Source organism: Carassius carassius, chromosome 31, assembly GCF_963082965.1.
Source record: "Carassius carassius chromosome 31, fCarCar2.1, whole genome shotgun sequence".
Taxonomy (NCBI): Eukaryota; Metazoa; Chordata; class Actinopteri; order Cypriniformes; family Cyprinidae; genus Carassius; species Carassius carassius.
Window position 1 is genome coordinate 4,899,409 of NC_081785.1, and position 25,030 is coordinate 4,924,438.

A 25,030-nucleotide genomic window follows, 5' to 3' on the forward strand; every position below is an offset into this window, starting at 1 on the left:
CGAAGAAATATAGAGCTGAGTGTAATCAACATAACAGTGAAAGCTAACACCATGTTTCCTGATGATATCTAAGGGTAACATGTAAAGCATGAAAAGCAACAGCCCTAGTACTGAGCCTTGAAGTACTCCATACTGCACTTTTGATCAAAATCAAAATCATCTTCATTCACTGCAACAAATTGATGGCGGTCAGATAAATACGATTTGAACCAATGCACTTACACTAATGCCAACATATTTTTCTAGTCTATTCAAAAGAATATTGTGGTCGATAGTGTTGAATGCAGCGCTAAGATACAGTAGCACTAACAGAGAGATACAACCATGATCAGATGATAAGAGCAGGTCATTTGTAACTCTAATGATAGCAGACTCAGTACTATGATAGCGTCTAAATAATGACCGGAAATCCTCACAGATACCATTTTTCTCTAAGAAGGAATATAATTGTGATGATACTACCTTTTCTAGTATTTTGACAGAAAAGGGAGATTCGAGATCCATCTGTAATTAACTAGATCTTTGAGGTCAAGGTAAGGTGTGTTTTTTATTTATTTTTTTATGAGAGGCTTAATAAAAGCCAATTAGAAGGTTTAGGGGATATATCCTAATGACAATGATGAATTAATAATAGTCCGAATAAGATCTATGACTTCTGAAAGCACCTTTTTTAGGAGCTTAGATGGAACATGGCCTAATATACATGTTGTTGGTTTAGATGATTTAACAAGTTTATAAAATTCTTCCTATCCTACAGTAGAGAATGAGTGGAATTGTTTCTTACGGTATCTATAGCACACTGAAAGCAAGAAGCAATAAATAAATAAAAAGCACAGTAGAGTACAACACAGCCTTTTAATGCATGTCAGCATATACTCTCAACAACATAAGAACAAAAAAATATGTATTTTGGTCCAGTCACATATGTTAGGTTTTGAAATTCTGTCAAGGCTTGTGTCAGATGCATTTTATACAGCATCTCTGACATGAGCCATCCTTGACTGCAATTCGTTTAATCACAAATGCACAAACACCAAGGAATCTCTGCTAGCTGCTGGAGAGCTGAAAAATTCTCTCTAATTAGAGATTCAATGGATCAAAACATAGTCTAATTCAGACTCTCTGTCTATATGCCAGCTTTTTAAGAAAATGGCATATAGGCAGCTATATGCAAAAACGCTATTAAATTGCATGCCAAGTTGAAATAGCTATTGTGTAATAATATGTAGGAAAATGTCAGTGTGCTTTGTCTCCTAAATAGTATAGCATCCTTACATAAACTGTTTTAACTTAACCGGGAATGGAGGAGAGATAGGTCTGGCTTACGATAAATGATTGACAAATGTGTAAGCTAGATTTAAATTCTCTATAGCTATGTGCCCTATATTACTGGACAGAAGATGAACTCTGCCATCTGGATCCTTAAAATCCACATGCATATTACACTCTGAGCTTTGTATCTGTATCTGTGCATCAGGGAATAATGAACCATACACATGCAAGTGTACATGCACACATTAAGAGTGGCATTGTAAGGTTTAAAAAATCTTGCTTTTCATGGTTAAGCAACATTAAAATAATTGCTTTGTATTTTCATAACAATTAAGGCAAAAAGGATTTGGGGATGAAATGCATGGAAGCTTGCTTTTGCCATTGAATAAAATGTTAAACGTGCAACTTTAACTTAAACCATCAGTTTATATCTCATAATTAAGACAATTTTTTTTTTTTTTTTTTCGGAATTAAAAGAAAAAAGTCTGAACTAGAAAGATATAAACTTACAATTCTGAGAACAAAAGTCAGAACTGCAAGGAAGTCAGAATTTAATATATTTTATTTGACTTTTCTCAGAATTACAAATTTATATCTTGCAATTCTACCTAACATTGCTAATATTTTACTGCATGCCTTTAGTAAATCCCGACGGTAGTTTTTTAACGTCAATTAAGGATTTGCGCTGGTGCAAATCTGGCCCTTGTGTTTTTAATGACGTTTTTGGTAAGAGTGACAAGGGGTTTTTATTAGACTTGGATGAATGCATTTATTTAAAAAAATATATATATTAATGAACATTTGGGAAGCCCAGACCAAACTCCCAGTGTACCTTATCAAATATGCCAAGGCTATTAACATGTCTGAATAATGGTTCTTAATTTCTGAATAAAAACATATCAGCACATATATATATATATATATATATATATATATATATATATATATGTGTGTGTGTGTGTGTGTGTGTGTGTAGTAAAAAAAAAATAGACACTGTAGTGACAAAGCAAATATGTTTTCCATTTATTAGTGCGGCTGAAAACCAGAAGCTGCTATGTGATGATTGTCCCCAAAGCTTTGACTGTTTAAAAGCCCCCTCTTGCACACTTCAGCAAAGTAGTTTGCTTTTTGTCTGGTGTGTCGTGTCCAAAGAATAGGGAGACTAATGAGAATAGATGCATGTAGGCGGTCTGATTCCTCTCCATTAGCATTGATTTGCACTTTAAGGAAAGTGTAATTTAACCACATTCTTCTCCATAGTCTGTCTTGCGTGGAAGGAATGGAGGATGCAAACATCAGGAAAGGATCAAAGGCAAGAGAGCTCTGTGCGTCAAAGAGACCTTCAGCATGAACACACAGGATCCACGTTTGGTGAAGTATGCCAGACAGCTGAGGTGTTGCACTGTCAGTTCCTCAACACAGGAATGTAGTTATGGTGCAAGTCAGAATTTTCTGTTCTCAGGGAGTCAAAAGTAATCATAAAAATATATTAAAAAGAAAAAAAGGTTAGACATACAGTCTTAAAATACAATAGCTGAAACACATCTAGATCTTTCTTCATTTCATATTTATTCTATATATATACATATATAGTACAGACCAAAAGTTTGGAAACATTACTTATTTTAATGTTTTTGAAAGAAGTTTCCTCTGCTCATCAAGCCTGCATTTATTTGATCAAAAATACAGAAAAAATGTGATATTGTGATATATTATTACAATTTAAAATAATTGTTTTTAAATTTATTATACTTTAAATTATCATTTATTTCTGTGATGCAAAGCTGAATTTTTAGGATCATTATCACATGATCCTTTAGAAATCATTCTAATATGATGATTCATTATCAAAGTTGGAAACAGTTCTGCTGCTTAATATTTTTTCAGAACATGTGATACTTTGATGAATAAAAAGTAAAAAGTAAAAAAAAAGAAGCTATGTTTTTAAAATATCAATATTTTGTAATAACAATATACACTACTGGTCAGTAATTTGAAATCAGTCGGGTTTTTTTTCCAGTTTTTTTTTTAAATAAAATCAATACTGTTATTCAGCAAGGATGTGTTAAATTGATAAAAAGTGATAGTAAAGAAAATATATTATTAGAATATATATTGTTAGAATTTTTATTTTATTTTGAATAAATGCAGTTCTTTTTAACCCTCTATTCATCAAATATATTAGACAGCAGAACTGTTTCCAACACTCATAATAAATCAGAATATTAGAATGATTTCTAATTGATCATGTGATAGACTGGATGTTACATGTAACACTGAAGGCTGGAGTAATGATGCTGAAAATTCAGCTTTGCATCACAGGAATAAATTATTTTTTTTTAAGTATATTCAAATAGAAAACTATTATTTTAAGTTGTAATAATATTTCACAATATTGCTGTTTTTTCTGTATTTTTGATCAAATAAATGCAGGCTTGATGAGCAGAAGAAACTTCTTTCAAAAACATTAAAAATAGTAATGTTTCCAAACTTTTTGTCTGTACTGTATATATATATATATATACATAATGAAAGAAATGGCCAGCCTTAAATAATTTGTAAGTTCGTTACATTTGGTACTGTTAAATGAGAACAATGATAGTTGTTTTTTAATGAGCAGACTTTAATTAAGGTGGAGGGAAATGAGCTCTTTCACTTGAAGAGCGATGAGTCATAGACTTGAGTCTTGAGATGCAGCAGACTTATATGTGATATACGTGATATTATTGCATGTGCACCATCTCAACGTTGAGTGACTATATCACTGTGACACTGCCCTTTTTTCTCAATGCATGCGTACGTCTACCGAAGGGGAAGCATTTCAGTGCATCTGGATTACTGTCAATTTTGATTGACATCGTCAATAATCCTGACATAAGCCAACCTCCCAGTGATTGGCATTAAGACTGCTGGTTTGGAATCTGATGAGGAATCTCCTGACACAAATACAGTTGAGGCTGTGAAGACTGTAGTGCTGTTCTAGGCTTATTACATCACTACAGTTATTATTTTATGACCACTAGAGCAGTCAGTTATCCATAGTGAACAGAACTTTCAATTAATAGTTTACAGTTTTGAATCTGCCTATGATGGGGCAACTTGTTAACTTGTTTGTTTACTTGACAGTTACCATTACTTTTCCAGTTACAAGTATGTTCTCAGTAAAGGTGTTAAAGAGGCAGATTCAGCATCAAGCAAAGCTGTTTTTCTGTCAGTGACACTGCAAAAATAGAAACAAGCAAATTATTATGTTGTGTAACCTCGCAGATGCTTAGGATAACTTTACACTGGTCTCTGGTCTCTTTGTTACAAGGTTGGTCAAGGTTGTAAACTTAAATTAATTAATAATAATAATAATAATACAATTAAATAAATACAAATTAAATAAAGTAATACATCAATATAAACTTTTTTTTACATGGTAAATATAGTAGGTCAGTTCACAGCATACATTTCATAGTTTATCCTTCCATTATGACATAAAAAGCACTGGAATTAGACTTATGTACAGTACGTCAGTTGTCGATGTTGATTTCACAGCGGTTTGCTCATCCGTTTGCTCATCCAGTATGAAATACTGTATTGACAGGAGAAATTCAAACTGCTGATGAATGTCTGAAAATGTCTGAAAGAGTTTCGTCCTTGCCATTTAAAGACATACAACATGAATGAATGTCATGTTCTCTTATCAAACCCCACAGTGGGTCAAATGCTCACTTACAGAAGATTCATCTACATTACCTCAAAGCCAGATATGAATCACCAACTGGAGCCAAAGAGAAGCAATGCAAGTCATTAGAGTGGCTACAAAAGCAAATGCTCTCCATCAGTGTCACTGCAACTTCCCCAGATGCAGTTCAGACATGCAGTCAGGCTGTGCTTGATTTTCCACTTCTGCTATCAATCACATGCCACCAGCCTTTTTCTAGTCAGACAGTTGTCACTCAGCAAGGGAGCGATGCATTTATTGCGGGTGAGGGTTTATCTGTCAGTTATACACATTTGATGAAGGTGAACAGGCCATCATGGACACGCTGCAACTTTTAGATACACGCTGTCTCAGAGACAAGTGAAGATGATAAATCCATTCAAATACAGGAATCACTGCAAGACCATTACTCTTAAGAAAGCTGTTTCTTCATCCTTACATATGTTAGTCAAGTCAACCGAATGAAAACCTGAGCTTGGTGAGGAAGCATAATGTATGTTTTTCTTGAGGTTATTTACCATTCTTTTATCCTCTTTGAAGTCGGCAGCATTTATACATGTTGAAGATGCTTCTCTGTTATTATTTTTATTTTTAATGTTTGTTATCTTAAACCCATGATCTGGGTGCTGATAGTGCAGCTAACACTATGGGATAAAATAATAATAATATATTAAAAATGATGAAATAATGTGCAGTTTGCTTGTGCAACTGCCACTATACTGCGATAAATAATAAAACAAATTAATAAAATAAATTAAAATATTAGAATTAAATATAAAATAGAATTAAATATAAAATAAAAAATACTAATATGAATGTGAATTGTGCAATAAAAAAAGCCTTCAACTATACTACAGACCTATTTTATTTTTCAAGATGGTCAAAATGTAGCCTAGTTAGTCCTATGTTTCTGATGTTTCTCTGTTTTGTAGGACTAAAGGGCTTAGACAGTTCTGGGTGGAGATCAGGCCGTCCCATGATGTACTGGGCAGGATTAGGGCCTGAACACTGCCAGCTGTGTTTCCATTTGTGGAGATTAAGTGCTAAGGCTGGAGGTTAGGTTTGGACTTTGAGTTAGTCTCAGCACAATCTGTCCCAAGCTCAAGCAGCTCAGAGAGGTTACGGGCGACTCTGGCAGTCCGTTTTCTAGGGCTGGACGATTAATCGAAAAATAATGAAAACCGAAATTCATAACCTCTAACGGACGTAATTTTCCCATGTCGGTTATTTCGGTTTTTTAAGTCAAGTCAAGTCAAGTCATTTTATTTGTATAGAACATTTAACCGAACAACAGTTGACCCAAAGTGCTTTACAGGTTAAAACAGAAAAAGGCAGAAACAATATGCCTTGACAATACGTAAAAATGAGTACAAGACTCCTTGAATAAACTTAAATAATTGAATAAAACATAAACATAAATTATAAGGCTATAGAATATAACATATCAAAAACAACAACAACAAAAAAAAAAATAGATAATAATAATAATTTTTTAAAGAGAATTAAAAGCAAGAGAGTAAAAGTATGTTTTCAGATTTGTCTTAAAACTGGCAATTGTATTACAGGACTTAATATGAAGTGGGAGGGAGTTCTAGAGTTTAGGAGCTATTACAGAAAAAGCACTGTCCCCTCTGGTTTTAAGACGTGTCTTGGGGATAGCAAGTAGCTGTTGGGTTGTAGACCTATTCTTTTTATAAATAAAATAAAGATTAATCAAGTAAAGTTATTAAATATATTCAGTCAAGATCAGTGAATGATTTTCTTTTGTTCTTTGATTAACATTAATGCAGGCAGCGCGTTTAGGCTGTTGTCTCTTTAAGCAAAAATACTGCACATGTGTGTTTTCTTTCTCATCTGTTTATGTTCACGTAAGACAAAAATGGCTGCGTTTATGATGATATACTGGTGTAACGTTATTTTTTTTTGTATCGTAATTTCGACTGGGAACAACCTTTTCTACAGTTAAAATACACAGAACAGTCCGAGAACGGACACAAACTGGGAACCCGCAGCGCGACCGCCGACCGCTGCTCTCTGTGCACGCGCTTGTGCTTCATGTGCGCTGCACACAAACATGCTATAAGTTTTGAGATTCTAAGCTACTTTAGTGATAAATCACAGGACAGCGCTGAAAACTAGTTTCTGCGTTCCTCTGTGCACTTCATAGCTACTGTTTATATGAGTTGAGTGTTCGTCCCACAATGCAGCTGCGCAAACATGGTAGCTCGATATAAGAATACACATTCGTTCATCTAATCGCTTGAATGTCCAAACCATAAAACAAACACAACTGACAAAGTTTAGTGAAGACGCAAGGCTCACCGCTCACACCGCTTTGCTTTTATGCCACTGACTGGACGGGGCAGAGTCATGTGGCTACACACGCGCTAGTATGCTTTTAATGGGGAAGTGTTAATAGGATTAAAAAACGAAATAACCGACATGGGAAAATTACGTCGATTAGAGGTTATAAATTTCGGTTTTGATTTTTTTCGATTAATCGTCCAGCCCTAATCATGTCACTTTCATCAAATGTACGATACAAGATCACAGATTGGACTAATGACATGCAACATTCTAAACAATAACAGGATTCAGTGACGTAAACGTAAACATAAATTAAATTGACTTATTTCATCAGGCTTCCACAAGCAAGTATACATCATCTTTCTGAAAGAGGCTCTCAAAAGACAGGAAGAATGCTATTTTGGTCTGTAGTCTGGGAAATCTTATTATGATAGATCTATCTCTATCTCTCGCAGTCTTTGAGATGAAATCCTTTTGAGTGGCCTGAAATCATTTATTCTGTGTTTCTCAGAACTTCAGATGTGTAGTGAACACCATCATCATGAGATGTGACGGGAACCCAAAACTCCCATTCACAGTTACAGCGTTTCTGTAAAAAAAAAAAAAAAAAAGAAAAAAAAAAAGCCTTATTAATAAATAATTGGGCGCAATCACATAGCTTTGAGAAAACTTTCATGTAAAGTTATTTGAAAAGAACATTTAAAAGTTGAGCTTTTGGAGTAGTAAGCACTTTGAAACACATTAAAAAAGATATGCAGGTGTGCATTATGCAAATAACTTCTTCTCTTAAGCTTTCGGAGCTCTGAACTGTTTCAGCCACTGTAATGGCTTTCAAAGGAACCCCAGAGGTCCATTATACAGAATATAATAGTCTATTTGTCCTATTCTAAAACCAACCTAAATGTGACTTTTTGCCATCAAACGGCATACTCGTTAACAATGACTTTAATAGACTGTATGAATAAGTCTTAAAGTGGAAATGTTAAAATAAAAGCATAAAAGTTTTGATTCACAAATTTACTCTGCAGTTGGGCATTTGCATATTCCATTAGCACCAAATTAAATGAGATTGAATCACCACATGGGTGTTTCACTTGTAGCACATGCACTCGTACTGTATGTGTGCAAATGTGCTCATCATGGTATTTTAAGTGCTTATTGAGTGAAAGTTATCAAGAATGTAAAAAATGAAAATCTAATTCAACAAGAAAGTGTAGGGTACGTTCTAATCTGTTCTGTTTGGTGGACTTTGGACTTTGGCGATTGTCAGTGAGAAGCCAAATTAAAGGAAGTGCTTATGTTTAGTCTGAAGGTTTTCAATAGGCATCATCAAGTGAATATCAATACATTGCCTCAGAAATTAGACAGTCAAGTTCAAATTCAGTTGCACAAAACATCAATAAAACACAGTTTGAATGAAATAAACATATAGACATGGACATACATAGGGAGGGAGGGATGGATGGATTTTTATTTATTTTTTTATTTTTATTTTTAACTGAACCTATCTACTAGTTGTGAAATGCAAGCCAATCTTCAGTCTTCTCTATCGAACACTGTTATGAGCAGCCTATCTTTGAAGGATATCATATGAGTGGAAAAAGATAAATAGATATAAACAAACAATAACTATATATACATCACATAATAATTCTATAAATTACTAACATAAAAGTATGTATTGCTTCAGAGGCTTTTCTTGTGTAGAAACTATTAATTAAGTTGTTGTTTGAAAAAAAGAGTGTAAAGACTAAATTCCGTGTAAACAGCAACACCACATGAGGTGTTAGGCAATAAAATGTTTAAACTAAAAGAAATTTGTTAATCGATATACATCTTTGAGAGCTGGGAATGTAAGTTTGCAAATGTGGTGAGATCCAAAATTTTGCGCATCCTGTAGTTGCAAAAACAAACACAACTTGAGGACAGTAGTGTTATTTAATTAACATATGACTCATTTGAGCTGATTCTTTTAATGAATCATTTTCTCTTACATTGCTGGTTCGAAAATTCTATCACTGAATGAACTGAACTGTTACTGAATCTGACTAGCTTACTGATCTTTACTAATGCTGTCGTGCAAGTATCCATATACTAGATAAAAAAAAATATTTAAAAAAGTAAGTAAATAAATAAATAAATAGCTAAAGTTAATAAAATTCATTGTCTGTATGTTTTGCATGCACTGTGTTTCTTCCTCTAGAAAAATGCAAATTCTTTTTTAGGATGAGAGACAAAATGAGTTTAGAAGTGTCACATACAATGACTCATCTAAAAAAGGAACTAAACATGAAATACATTAATAAATGAAAGAAACTAAATTTGTGCAGTGCAAATAACAGGACATAATGTAAAACATCTTAATCTCTGAGCTGTCATCAAAAGATACCGCTCAAAACTCAAAACAGACATCTATTGACTGATGATGGTCTGCATCTAGGTCTCAACATAATTTTCATAAAGTGTTTTTTTTTTTTTTTTTTTTGTGAAATAGAGAGCAAGCTGCATTACAGTGTCACAATGCATGACAAAGAGCTGACATGTATTGCAGGTAACTTTATCCAATCTATTTTATAAAACTTAAGTGAATCCATGAAAAGGAGAGATGACTGTAAAGCACAATAATGAGGCAATAATTATCAAAATTATGTAATTAAAACCAGTATTTGAATTGATGTGTATACCTTTGTCCTAAAGGAAAGACAGGCAAGGAAGGAGCTCATTACTCATTCATGAATGCGGTATCAGTGAAGGGTGAGTACATTTTACCTTTCTCCATTAATTATTGAAGCGCTTCCTTATTACGCCGTGCTGACAGGTGTCATTCTCCTGTGCAATAACCCGGGTTTGAATACCTGGGTCCTGCTCTAAAAATATCAACCTGATTTTTGAATATATTAGTATTAATGGAGCTTATAAATATACATGATCTATATTAAAGGAGATCTCCTGCTTGGCTAAATGTGCTGAGTGACCGTTGGTAGAGCATCTATGGTGCCTCGGCAGGCCTCTGCATCTTTCAAAGCCTTTCTAACAATAGAAACATTTAAGAGGCTTGTTGGCCTTTAGATGAAATACCTCATTGATATCCAGTGCTGTTTCTCAATGCTGCAGTGACATTTGACAGAGCACCTCTGTGTTTATTGCTTCCACTAAGCAGAGCCTCAAGAATATGTCAGTCTTAAAACATTAATCTCCAAGATATAATAATAACTTTGATCAAAAACAAGCATTATTAGTCATGCTAGCAAAGCATATATTGCTCATAATGTTACTTTTCTTGTGTTTCGGCTCTATAAACACAAATACATTGTATTTCTCATAATAACATTGATTTGTTATATAAAATCTTGTTTGCGTTTTGAGACATAATCCATCACATTCAGTCTGAAAATACAGCAAGTGTTTAGATAACTTTTTAAGGACACTAATATAACAATGATCATCATTAAGAATTTGTCATTCTGTCCTACGCAGAATGGTGTTTTATGATGGGGTACAGCAGCTTTTGGGGGTTTAAACAGTTCCTTTATAACATTTATTAAGGACAGCTAATATTGGAAAGTACGCATTCAGAATGCCCAGTTATCACCGTCAATAAATGAAAATTTGCTGAAAATGTATTCTCCCTCAGGCCATCCAGTTTGTTTTAATGAAACTGATTTGGAGAAATTTTAGCATTACATCACTTCCTCTGCAGTGAATGGGTGCCGTCAGAGTGCGAGTCCCAACAGCTGATAAAAACATCACAATAATCCACTAGTAATCCACACCACTCCAGTCCGATTAATGCCTTGTGAAGTGAAAATCTGTCTGTTTGTAAGAAACAAGTCTGTCATTAAGATGTTTTAACCTTTAAAGGGTTAGACTACATAATAACACTTCCTCCAGTAAAAATCCACTAACATATTTGTTTTGAACTGTTTTTGCTTGTAAATCTGCATATTTCAGTCGTGATTTAGATGAGATGACTTTTTCACTGGAGGAAAATAAGTCTTATGGATAGAGGACACCTATTTTTGCTGGAAACAACAGGTTGAAAAAAAAAATTGTGGATTTGTTTATTATGGAGTTTGTGGATTGTTGTGATGTTTTTATCAGCTGTTTGGACTCTCATTCTGATGGCACCCATTCACTGCAGGGGAATAGTGAGCAAGTGATATCATTTCTCTAAATCTGTTCTGATATAGAAATAAACTCATCTACATCTAGGATGGCCTGGGAGTGAGTTCTTTTACAGTAAATTTTCATTTTGGGTGAATTATTCCTTTAATATTTAGTTACAGTCAAGGTGGTCGAGACCTCTCAGGTGGGACAGGCCAAAATCACATTTTTTAGGATTTGTTTATATACCAGCACCTTGGCATGTTACACCAGGGGCTCTGCCAGGAATTTTGGGCCCCATGACAAAAAAAATCTAATTGGGCCCCCTCTGTGCAGCTGTTGTCACCACATCTCTAAGACCTAACTGTCCCATCAAAAGCTTTACAATTACTCTAATCAAAGGCTTGCAACTGTCTTGCTGCTTGTAGTTCAATACTAGTACTAGCACAATATTTACTGCTGGTGATTTGTAAATGCAAATCTGCATACAGTATGCAGTTCTCTATTTGATGCAAGATTAAAAGCCACCATAAAAATGTCCTTAAAGCAACACTATATAACATTTTTACCTTAAAATAATGTTTCCAAAATCATTTCAGTGGATCATCAAGTTGTAACAGGGTGAAAGGCACTTATGCCTCCCTGGAGTCCCTGGAATGATGCCAAGTCATTAACACAGTGGTAGCTAATTTGTATGTAGTTTTCAAATTAAAATAATCATTAATTCTTCTCTCTTTAGACCAAATCAATTAAGCTTATGAGAAATTTGAATCAATTAATACATTTGGAAAATCTTTAACAAATTATGACAATTTTCATTTTTTGGTGAACTATCCATTTAACAGAAGTGAAAAAGGAGCAACTTATATAATATATGCATATATGTATATATATATGTATATATATATATATATATATATATATATATATGTGTGTGTGTGTGTGTGAGTGTATATTAAGAAGCACAATAAGACAAATACATTAGAGATACAAATTAAACTCATTTTTCAGATACTTTAGGTTTTACTTAACATGTATACATTTATTTAACGTCTTTTGTTGGTTAAAATAAATGACATAGGTATTTAATTTGGAATGCGGTTCTTTTCAGACGGAAGGCAGGCATCAAATACTGACTCACGTTCAGTTTTCACACACCTGTTCACGTTCACTTAATACATAACCGACTGTATTTACGTGAGATACTCTACACAATAAACATCTGGACTGTTGTGTGTGTATTTGAGCGCTGAGAACTGATCGTGTGCTGTATATGAGAACTCAGGAAGCGCGCGAGAGAGAGCACTTATATCAGCGTGATTCCGCCTTCATTAATTTGAAGTTAATCGACCACTAATTGTGACTCCCGGGAAAAACGGGTCGTCTGGTCACCTCATCCCTGCCCCTTCGGGTGCTGAGGCCATTGTTTCAGATCGCTAGTTCGCGTTTTATTATTTATTAGCGCGCCGTGCATTGATTGACTGTTTGCAACTAACTAAAACACCGTCACTCACTGATGAGTGCAAGTGCGCTAAGGCAGGATCAAACCATTTCATGCAGATACAGGGAGGTGGTCAGTCAATATGGATGTTTTATTTTTTGGTCAATGGTGATATTTAACTTTTATTGCCAAAATAAGTAAAATCAAAGACATCATTCATTTTATTATTATTAGAAATATACTCAATGATGATGGTTTATATAGTGTATAATATAATACAAATTTTAAATTAGTTTTTACCTATTTGTTGGGCCCCCTGTCAGCCAGGGGCCCTTGGATTTGTCCTAACTTTTCCTCCCTATACTGCGCCCATGTGTTACACTCTTAAAAATAAAGGCGCTTCACGATGCCATAGAAGAACATTTTTGTCTAAACGGTTCCATAAAGCACCTTTAACATCTTAAGAAACTTTCTGTTTCCAAAAAGGTTCTTTGTGTCAAAAGAAGGTTCTTCAAATTATAAAAAGGTAAGAAATAGATGTTTTTTTAGAGAACCTATGGCTGAATGGTTCTTCGCTGTGAAGAACCTTTCAAGCACCCTTATTTTTAAGAGTCTTAAGTTAGTGTTATATTAGATAATAGTTTATCTAACAGATCTCGTGTAAAAAATAAAAATAAAAAAATAAGACAAACGAACCGGGACACCAGATTGGACTATATTGGAGTAAAATGCCATGTGTAAAAAGCACAACTTAACTATTGTGGCCAATCTACACATCAGTGGGCCTTGAAACTTTGAAACTTGAAACTCATTTGAGCCCAGGATCAATTAAAATCCAAATATAATCTGTGGCCTTCATTTTAACAATCCCATGTGCTGTGTTTGTTGAGATATTCAATTTAAACAGAGGAAACCAAAAGCCCTGCACACCCACTCTCATCCACCTACTAACAGACTCACTTCACAACACATTCACCACTCATTATACAATGTCCAATTATTCTTTTATTCACCGTTTCAGAAAACACTAGTTCAGCGACACAAAAAAAGGAGCTGCCAGGGCCTAATTATAGGTGACTGCAGCATAGTTGTTTCATAACTAGCTTCTTGCTCCGCAGCACAGGTTGTTTATGCAAATTATTAGCAATTTGTCATTCACCTGATAGACAGCAGCATCTAGTATCAGTAACACTGTTGGAATGCACAAGCCCCTTGTGTTGTTCTTCCTCATAGACTCTGTATCCGGTCTTTTGAACAAGTAAATAATCTGCTCCCGTCTCTGCTCTCCTGGTGAATCTTAGTGTTATTTCTTCCATGGTCAAGATATAATTTATAGTGTCACCTCTCATTTTATATCATGATGGCCCAAAATATTAAATGCCTGAAGTAGGACATAGGTGAAGGTCACCACACACCAATTTGTAGTAAATAGACAAATAGACAATTAATTTGCCTATAGGCTGACTGACTATAGGCTGTTTGTGTTTACAGTACACTAATGGCAGGTATAGGACATCCAGTCAGAATTTAGAACCGGAAATACATGATCATGCTCAAATTTTATAATTACATTATGGTAGTTTGAGTCACATTCTGCTTTGTCTAAATATAAGCAGATGAAAAAAACAAACTGATCAAAAATACAATTTGTGTCTAGTTTAGAAAGAAACACATACACACTCACACACAAACAAATTTAAAAATTTTATAATTAAAAATAAATGAAGACACACACACACACACCTTTAAACAAACATGAATTAAATTAGGTAAGGTTTCTTATACAATTAGTTAGTGTGATGGCTACGGCCAAACTTAATGAGCACTTAGTTTACTTTGAATATGAAGTGTTATTTTGTTTGTTTTAGAGGATTAATGTATTTGTCTGTTTATTTACTAATTATGTTGTTTCTTTAAATGTTATCTACCCAAACGCATGTCTCTTTGGTGCTGTAAATCCCAATGAGCAACAAAGTCAATCACTTATTTCTAGAGTGCACGCTAGTGAGTAAATGAGATCACAATCAAGCTATGGGTTTAACATTTTATTTAAGTTTGTTTAAATGTGTACATCTTACCCGTGGCTCCACCGAGGTTCATGACTGCAGCATGGAACAAAGGTTTGGAATTAAAAGGGCGCGGCCTTTCCTTGTTTCCCTTATATATTCAGTTGGGAATTATGGGAAATGTGGTTTTTGGGACAATATGTTTTAGGGGATGGTGTGTTCATTTGAATGTTTAAAAGATGTTTGTGTGTGTATGTTTAAGTGTATTCTCACTATGGCTTTATGATAAATGTGATTTTTATTTTGTTTATTTGAGTTTGTGTAGAGATGTATTTCTTTCTTTCTCTCTTTAAGCTTGATGGAATTGAGAATTTGTGAGACCCCGGTAATTAGAAGAATGGTTTGGTCCAGCTTGTTAAAAGGGCTTCATTTTCTATGGCTGAGTTAGTTCTGGTGAGGGATACCTGTGAAAACATCTGAGACCCAGAACTCAGTTGTGGGTTGATGCACAATTTATGAGTCAGGGTTTATTTTTATTTTTATTTTTTTATTCTGCACAAAGTGTTGTCCATACGTAAGTCAATAAAAGAACACCTTGTTGACTTCATGCATGTCTCCTGAAAATTTAATGGAAGAACCCTTACAGTTAGGATTAAGGTCATTATTCCTACCTGGGCACATATGTAACAGTGAATTAGAATAGGAAGTATTGTATTTCAATAACAGAAATGGGCCCTATTGAAATGACTTTTGCAGTATTCATACTGCAGTTTGTATATCAGTGTGGAGTCTCTAATGGTTAGTGTTACATAATTGCTCTTTACACAGTATAATCTGGAAATGCTTTAAAAGCTTTTAAAGAAAAGCACTGCATGTTTAATGCATGAAGTTTGATAGTTATGCATGCATACAGTCTTATCATCCTTTCACCATGGCCCATTTATGTAAACATAGCATCTTTGAAGTCTCTAATAGCCAATCACACATTTCACAGTTTTATGAAAATATGATTTGCATTCAATTATTATTATTTGATTTACATTTTACATTTTTATTGTACAATTTTATACTATCAATGATATTATAATTCTGTGTATAACTGTGTGTGTGTGTGTGTGTGTGTGTGTGTGTTTGTGTGTGTGTATGCATGTGTGTTTATTATACAAAATTACAATACTACTAATATTATGAAAAATAATATTTACAATTTAAACTAAATAAGAAATAATTTATTTAATAACATTTTTAAAAGATGATATAAACAATAATTATTTAATCAAAATATGTAATTATTAATAATAACATTTTACTTTTATTTAAACAAATCTAGAGTTAGAAAAGTATAATTATGTGAGCTTAACTTTAAAAATTTAATTAAATACACTCGTTTAAAATAGTAATTAAAAGTTCATCATGGTAATATTTTAAAAGAAGGAAACTATTTCAATAGTATATGACATAGTAATAATAATATAATTAAACATTATTTTAAGTTCAAATCATTATGACTCTTAAGTGTATTGCATATGTATATCTCTAAATATACATCAGTACTGAACTGTTAAGCATTATATATTTCAAATATTATACAATTTTACCAAAAAGTTGTTTGTTCAGGCTTGGGGTAAGATGATACTGCTTTCATCTATTAATTACATGATGCTACATGCGCAGCTATGATTCAGTTTCGGCTGGAGGATAAACCCCCTCCCAAATGAAGTTGGCTCCATATTTTAAAGCCCCTAACTCCCATACGGAGCGTGACAAATACCGCTGGGCTGAGGAAGTCCCCTGAAGAATGGGCTGTAAAATAGATCACTCGAATATTCATTCTAGCTCATCTTCTCTTCCAAAACACTATTAAAATACAAACAGTTTAAACACTTTGCCACCTACCATTAAAACTAAATTATATGCACAGAATGAAGTGGCCGGCTGTTCTTGAGTGTGTCTTTCCAGGATCATATTCTGTGATTTCTCTAGAGCATTCTGCTAACCCTTTAGTGGACATGATTGAAACTCTAAAGATCCAGCTGTAATCTGGGCCATGTTCGATGCAGAGGTAGTGTTCAGTTTGTTCGTGTTGCGCCATCGTAGGGTCACATTTCCAATTGCATCAGGCTCGCAGTGCTCACTTAACAACATAGTTTTGCACCCATGGCTGGATACTGGATACTCATGGCCAGGAAGGGCTGGAATCAATCAATGGTATCTGTCAAAGGCCTCTCAGCCACCAACTGTATCTTCTCATTTGTTGTCAATTGTGTTTTCTTACCGTATAGCACATAAGCTGCAGTACATTATGAGCATTGTGAATGCTGGGATTAACATAGACTGGTTTCTAACTCCTTGATTGAGGCTCTTCAACCCAAAACACGTCGATATGTCGTTATAAGTGGGAGGTGAAAAGAAATTAGCAGAAAATGTGATTCTGTTGGCCATCGTGTAGCTAAAGAAATCGCTAAATGACATAAAAGAAAGGTCAGTCATTTAGAGGAGTGTGGAGTAGAGGTCTTCACAGTGCACCCGAGACCCGTCGACCCAGGACCCGTACGGGCTCGGGTCTATATTTTAAATGATCAGCCGGGTCCGGGTCCGGGTCGGGTCCGAATCTATTACCTCGGGTCCCGGGTCTGTTTAACATTGTGTGTAATACTAGTGCGATCAGAGTCATCGGAAACGGAGAACACCCGGCCGTGATCAAAGACTGCTTGTGTTTTTTGTAACTTGCAACTTGTTAAATTAGGAAAAGAAAAGAGTGAGCCAAAAAAAGTGATCTCTCTCTCTCTCTCTCTCTGAAGCAGAGCGTGCAGACTCAGAGTTAATACAAGTGCACGCACGGTATTAATGCTTGCAGACATGACACACTCATATTTAATATATTTCAAATCAGCACCACAATCTGAGGTGAACTGTCACATGAATGTTTTCTATGACGCTCAAATTGCGTTAAAGCATTTTAGGTTGATACGGCTAGCACGCATGTGCAGTCTCGAGCGCATTTCATGTTTCTATGGCAACCAGTGAGGGACACTTCGACCTCCAAACCGCGTTTTACATTTTCTCCCATTTTTATAATATTATAAATGAACCGTTTAATTTTAAAGTTTTAGTGGTCAGATTCAAACTCGATGCAGAGCAGAGAGCACAGAGATCAGATGATAGCAAATAAATAACGTCAGTGGCCATGGCATTGCACGAGCGATCATTATTATAGTTCAAAAGGGCAAACAGTCTAAGTTATTATGCGAATTAACTCGAGTCAGAATGTACATGTGCACAATTGCATTTGTCATCCGTCACCGTGACATCAAGTGGACTTTTGAAGCTGAAATAATGAGTGGATTCAGCTTGGACTTGGAATAACGAGAGGAATAACATGAATAACTTTCTTGTCGGAGGATTGTATATAAAGGTAAATCAGTAGGAAAACTCGAGAGGTTGAAGATCTGATTGTGAGAACTTGTCATATTAATATTTGTATTTGTAAGTTAAAATTAACACTCACAGCTCTGATGTGAAAAGTTGAATCTTTCAATTTGCACACACAGACAATGATCAAAACACCCGTGTTTTGAATTGGAAGTTGTAGATTAATAGTCATAGTAATAGTCATAGTAATAGTAGAATGACATTCACACAAAGAAAATGACATACACACATGTTTACGACATATTTACTTTTGCACTTTACTTCAGTTTGGCTGCACAACGTCAAGTCGGCACTTACAACCTCTCAGATCTGGAAGTACAAGTTCAAATCCTAGCGCTCTGACTTTTGCTACTCTTTTTGCGCTATTCTGTTGCAAAATTCACTTGTGCACTTGTATATGCAGATGTGAGAGAGCAGAGCTGGGGGCGGGGCTTTGGTGCGAATGAAGACATTTTATTGGTCGATGCCCGACCAATGAACAACGCCAATTGTTTTCACTGAATATCCTTAGCTTTGACAGGATTTTAAGACACTGCATTCATTTTGCCATTCAGGTATTATCTAGTAGACAAATAATGCAACATATTTTATATGTATATCCCACTGCATATCACTCTACCAGAGTTGCAATATAATGCTGTTTTTATTATTTTTATGTTTTGTAAAAATAATTTTAACTTCTTCATTGGGTTAAATTCCCAATTTGCTTGTCTGTAATGAACCTTTTTAAAGGCAACATTATTATTATTATTTTTTTAATAAAAATTGAGTGTTTAATAATGTCTAAATGTACATTAAACAGCAAACCCTAAAAAATAAGCACTTATGACCAGAAATACTGTTTTGAGCAACTAGTAGAGCTAAATACATGTATTTATTAAACATCAACAAGGCCATCTAATGTTTAAGCAATGGAATAGCATATGAATATTATCTTTCTGGCCACCAAATGCCTCTAATTTAAAGCGTGCCTCTTTGCACTGCAATTTAAACCTAAATACTACAGTTATTGTAGTATAAATAATAACCATATTAGAAAATGTTATATTTCAAATGGTCATTCATGGATCATAATTATTGCGCATATTATTTAGTACCATGATCTCTTCAAATTAACTAAACAGGACTGAGTTAACATGTAGTACAGTTATTTTATTGGTTAAAATTTACACTTAATTGTTTACTTAGTCACATTTAACTGCCAAGGAGGAGTATGAGAACATAATGCTGTTCCATTTTCCAGTATAAAATGCTATTGTAACGCATAGTCATGAGTCAATGTAGTTATCCATGCATAATCAATGCACTTTGTGTGTTACAAATTACTAGAAATCGCTGCAAATATAATGAAACTGCTGTCTGTCCCAATTAATACATTTCAAGCATATTGACAAAACGTTTAGTTTAGTAGCCTACTATTGATAGCTCCATGAACCACGTGACCGCGTGGCGGTGAGATCAAAGCAAGCTCTGGTACAGCAAGTTTACTCTGCAATATGCAGTGGGATATACATATAAAATATGTTGCATTATTTGTCTACTAGATAATACCTGAATGGCAAAATGAATACAGTGTCTTAAAATCCTGTCAAAGCTAAGGATATTCAGTGAAAACAATTGGCGTTGTTCATTGGTTGGGCATCGACCAATAAAATGTCTTCATTCGCACCAAAGCCCCGCCCCCAGCTCTGCTCTCTCACATCTGCATATACAAGTGCACAAGTGAATTTTGCTAGGATTTGAACTTGTACTTCCAGATCTGAGAGGTTGTAAGTACTGACTTGACGTTGTGCAGCGAAACTGAAGTAAAGTGCAAAAGTAAATATGTCGTAAAAATGTGTGTATGTCATTTTCTTTGTGTGAATGTCATTCTACACATTTGTGACTATTAATCTACAACTTCCAATTCAAAACACGTGTGTTTTGATCATTGTCTGTGTGTGCAAATTGAAAGATTCAGCTTTTCACATCAGAGCTGTGAGTGTAAATTTTAACTTACAAATACAAATATTAATATGACAAGTTCTCACATTCATATCTTCAACCTCTCGAGTTTAGCTACTGATTTACCTCCATAATTGAAATGCATCACAGGCAGTCAGGGACAAGGAAGAGAGACTACGGCACTTTAAATTAGGTAAGACAAAAAGCTGTATTTTTCGCAACAGGTTTATTGACTTGTAATAGCAATTTATGGTGGAATATGTGACGGGTCTGTGTCTTCCCGGCGTGTTCGGGTCCAGATTTCAAATAATATACGGGTCCGGGTCGGGTCTGGGTAGGCATTTCTCGGATCTACACGGGTCCGGGTCCAGCTTTTGAAATATTAGACGGGTCCGGGTCGGTTCGGTGTAGTACATTACGGGTCTCTTTAGGGTTCGGGCACGAATTTTTGGACCCGTGAAGACCTCTAGTGTGGAGTGCATTACATAAGGCTGCTGATAGCCACCTAATAGAATGTCAAACAGAATATAATTAACATATTGATCTGGAAGACATTAAAGAAATTACTTATTTCCCTAGATGTTCCTACTAACACTAAGAAATTAAAGATAATCAATAGACCTGATTTGGTTTACTTTCATTTAAATGCTTTTTAAACAGACTGTTTTTTTTTGTCTGTGTAGATACACAAATTACATTTCCAAGACGTCAATCTTTAATTGCAAACATGGAAACTTAATGTGTTAATGAAACTTTTTCAAAACATTTTCATTATCTGATATATATATATCTTTCATTATATATATATATATATATATATACATAAAAAGAATATAAATTAAATAAATGTAAAAAATATGGAGAAGTTTTTATTTCAACTAGTCAGTATTTCTTATTTTAAATAAGTTTAACATTTACAGACAAAATCAAAGAAACAATTAAAAGCTGTATTATGCATGCCAGGCCAGTAGTTGGCGATGTCACTTTGGAAAGAATCACTGCCTGCACACAAACCTACTGACTGAACATGAAATACTGTTTTCACAAGTTCACGTATACACATTTGTGTGCAGTATTATAGCAGAATGAATTCACGGTCATTCTTTAGCTTAAACACGCTCATATGTAAATTAGGCTCATTATAAAATTAACCTTACTTATAGAACTCTTCACATTTGTCCCTGGTGTAATTAATGTCTTGCTACTTACAGCACACAGAAAGCAGTCGCTAAACAATTTTATTTAAAAGAGATGTTTATGTGCATTTTCTAGAGATTATGGAGAGGGTAATTTACCAAATGATGATCAAATGATGGAGAAGACAACATAACTGGGGATATATCCAGATGTGTGATGTATTTGAGTGCATTTTGTACATTGGAGAGATGCTGGCAGTCATTCTGGCGGAAAGTGGTAGTCTGCTGGATCCTTCACAATGTACAACTCATGTGAGATTGGGAATTGCAAATTGCATTCAGCTCTAAATTTTTGTGGCATTGTATGATTTGCATAATTCCTTCCACGAATCGGGTGCTAAATTAAGGTAATATGCATGTGCGGATTAATTGATTTTTAGCAAACTCCCCACAAGACTTCTTTAAATTTTAACATAACAAACATTGTGTTCACACATCCAAGCTTAATCTGCTGTTCACATGACTAGTGAACTAGAAAGAAAGAAAAAGTCCATTCTTATCTTCAGAGGGCACAGGCTCATTTCAAATAAAAACATCTGATTCCAGAATTTAATTCAGCTGCACTAGAGCACAAAGATGTGAGCATCGTGTGCATAATCATCCACCTTCAGAGTGAGAGAAGACCTTCAAAGAAATCGCCTTTTTTTCTCCCATCTTGGTCTGAGATTGCTTTTCTGAATGGATGTGCATATGAAAGTAGGTTAATGAACTGTGAAAGAAGGTCCTAGCAGAGATAGGGTGCATGTTTAAAAAGAGATGCTTCGCCATGTGGTTTGTCTCTCAAATCACCTTTAACTATAAACTTTAAGAGTTTCTTGTGTTTTGTTTCACAAAAAAGGTCCTTGGTAAACAGTGTGTACAATGGAAAGTATACAAAGGCAGTCATTTTCAAAATAGGTAATTGTTGTAGTTGTTGTCATCAGGGTTGGGACATTGTATAGGTCATACAGACAGTCAACATAAGTGTACTACAGAATGCTCTATAAAAACAAGCATATAGCTATATATTGAAATATAGCTATGTTTAACAGTAACATTGTAAAATGACAATAATTACACACAATATTAAAAATACTACAATACAGTATTACTTTTCAAATGTTAGCTTTCACTGAATGTTTCTCTCCAGAACTATTTCTGCAGGTTCACACAGTGTGTGAACATTAAAAATTTCCACAAGCTAAAACTACTGTAAATGCTAGGAATGAAATGATGTGATATCTGATATCTGCCAGTTTGTTCTGTGTTAATATATGCACATCTTTCCCTCTGATGGCTTCACATTACATGTTCCATATTCTAGTACTTTGATTTTGTGATAAAAAAAAAAGTTCCTTTTCTGTATCATGTTATGTTAGTTGCTGTAATAAAGCCCACGGCTGCATGTGGATGACGGGAAAATCTGCTGAGGTGTCAAGCTACAGGCCTGACCTTGAAAGAAGACAGAGAATGGGAAAGAACGAGACAGAGAGAGACAACAGTGGTCTGGTCAGCATTCATCTGTAATACTATCACATCAGGGTGCCACTGAATCCAGGCAGTTTTTTTTACGTGAGGGGCAAGACTTAATCGGCTTTGTATAAATATAAGAATCAGTTCCCTGGTGACTGAAGCAGACGGGTTAAAACCCTCTGACATCCTATAGCCCTTCCATTAATGTACTGTATGACTGTATGCAGAAGCAGGCAGCTGTCAATGTAATTTTCAAGAAAAGTATTTTCATTTCAATTAATTAATCAAGCTAGTGCTCTTGACTAAAATAGGTTCAAGATGTTTACTAGATGATTGCTTTAGATTAAGTTCATAAAGCAGTCACATAGTATCTCTAGCAAACACTACTAATTTGATGAAAATTCCATAAATAGTTCCATTATTTGTGAAATGGTGCCATCCAATTAAATGTGAAAGAAAGAAAATGTAAATTATATATTATTATTATTATTATTTAAGCAGTTTAGGAAACTTTTTTTTGTATTTTATCTTAAATTACTATGATAAAAAATCTTATACATACAATTCAGCTCAAAGTGCATTACGTGACAGGGTCCTCCATTGTTTTTGTTTGTTTGTCTTAATTATTGGTTCTCATGCATTTGTATTAAATATAAATAATTTAATTAATAATCAAATTTTATATAAATGTATACTTTCATTGGAGCACGTAACCCCACCCCACTCCACTTAGAATATTAATATATATATATTTTTAATAAATCATGATGGTAGTTGTATCTGCCCAATATATATTGTGTATTATTCACAAATGGTAGGTTTATTGGCAGGGGTTGGGTTACCTGCTCATAAATGTGTCAATAGTGTAATATATATAAAACTGTTGTGACTGTTTACATTGAAAAATCTCACCCCAACATATATGCAATATTTGCCCAATATATAATTTATTCATGACAATAAGCCTTTTGCTTTGGCATATTGACGCTAAGGGAATCTTATTTAAATCAATAGAGGACCGTGCACATCGAAAAAAGCGACGCCAAAGTGTCCTGACCAAGCGTCAATATGTGATAAGTTGGAGTGAGACCATGTTGCAATATACAGGAACATAATACAATATATATTTTTTAATATTTGTAACAATATACATATTATGAAAAAAAATATTAATGAAAATGACAATGCTTCTCATCCATCCGTCTTAATTACCTATAATAATTCAATTTTATGGAAGATTTTCTTAGAAAATAAATCAGCTTAAAGGTACAGGTTTTAGGACCTGCCACTAGAGGGCGCACTACCTAAACAATGAAAATTGCGTGGTTTGATGACGCTAAGAAGGAGCGTGGAATGATGGGATTTTTTGTCTTCTACTCAACTGCTGACGTCCATCAATCAGACGGAAAGATAAATCATTGATTTAGCGGATCAGGTAACGTTTTATAAATGTTGTGTTTGATGTCATAATTTTATTATATTGAATTAGACTCGAGTAATGGAAGGTTTACAACTAAATACATAACAAATGCGAGTTCAACGATTTGCGTGAGTAGATTAATGTTACATATGAAGTCAATGCAAAGACGCGATCAGACTATGGATCAGACGCGTCGTCACGTGGGTCTAGAGACGCGATGCACCGCGTTTGGTGTGTGTGCCCCATAATACTAATTTTGCTGATCGTTATAATAGCATACGTTTTCTGTAAAGACACGAATCAAACAACTCACCTGTCGAGTAAAACACAAGCGAGATCGGCATCTCTTTCTAGTTGAAGTTTGTCGTGAAGCTCTCTCCATCTAGAAAATGCAACACCGATATTGATCCTCGCTCTTTCTCTCCTCTTGTCCCAAACTCTTCTTTGGTCGTTTGGTTGGCCCGTATGCTTACGTTTACGGGAGCTGTCGTTGTCGACAGAACCAGCGGCAGATGGTAAACAGTAATTATGTTCCATTAATAAGTAACACAATCCACCATAAAACGTGCAAGAAGTAAATAAGGAACTGCTTGAAGCAAGCTAGTGGTTTGCTGGACGCTAGACACTACTTCCGCATTTGTCCATGACACTGTTGTCATGTGGTTGACAACAAAGGGTAACTAACATCATTGACAGGCGACTGCACTGCCCCGTGTCACTGTTAAGAAAGGTAATTTTCTCATGATT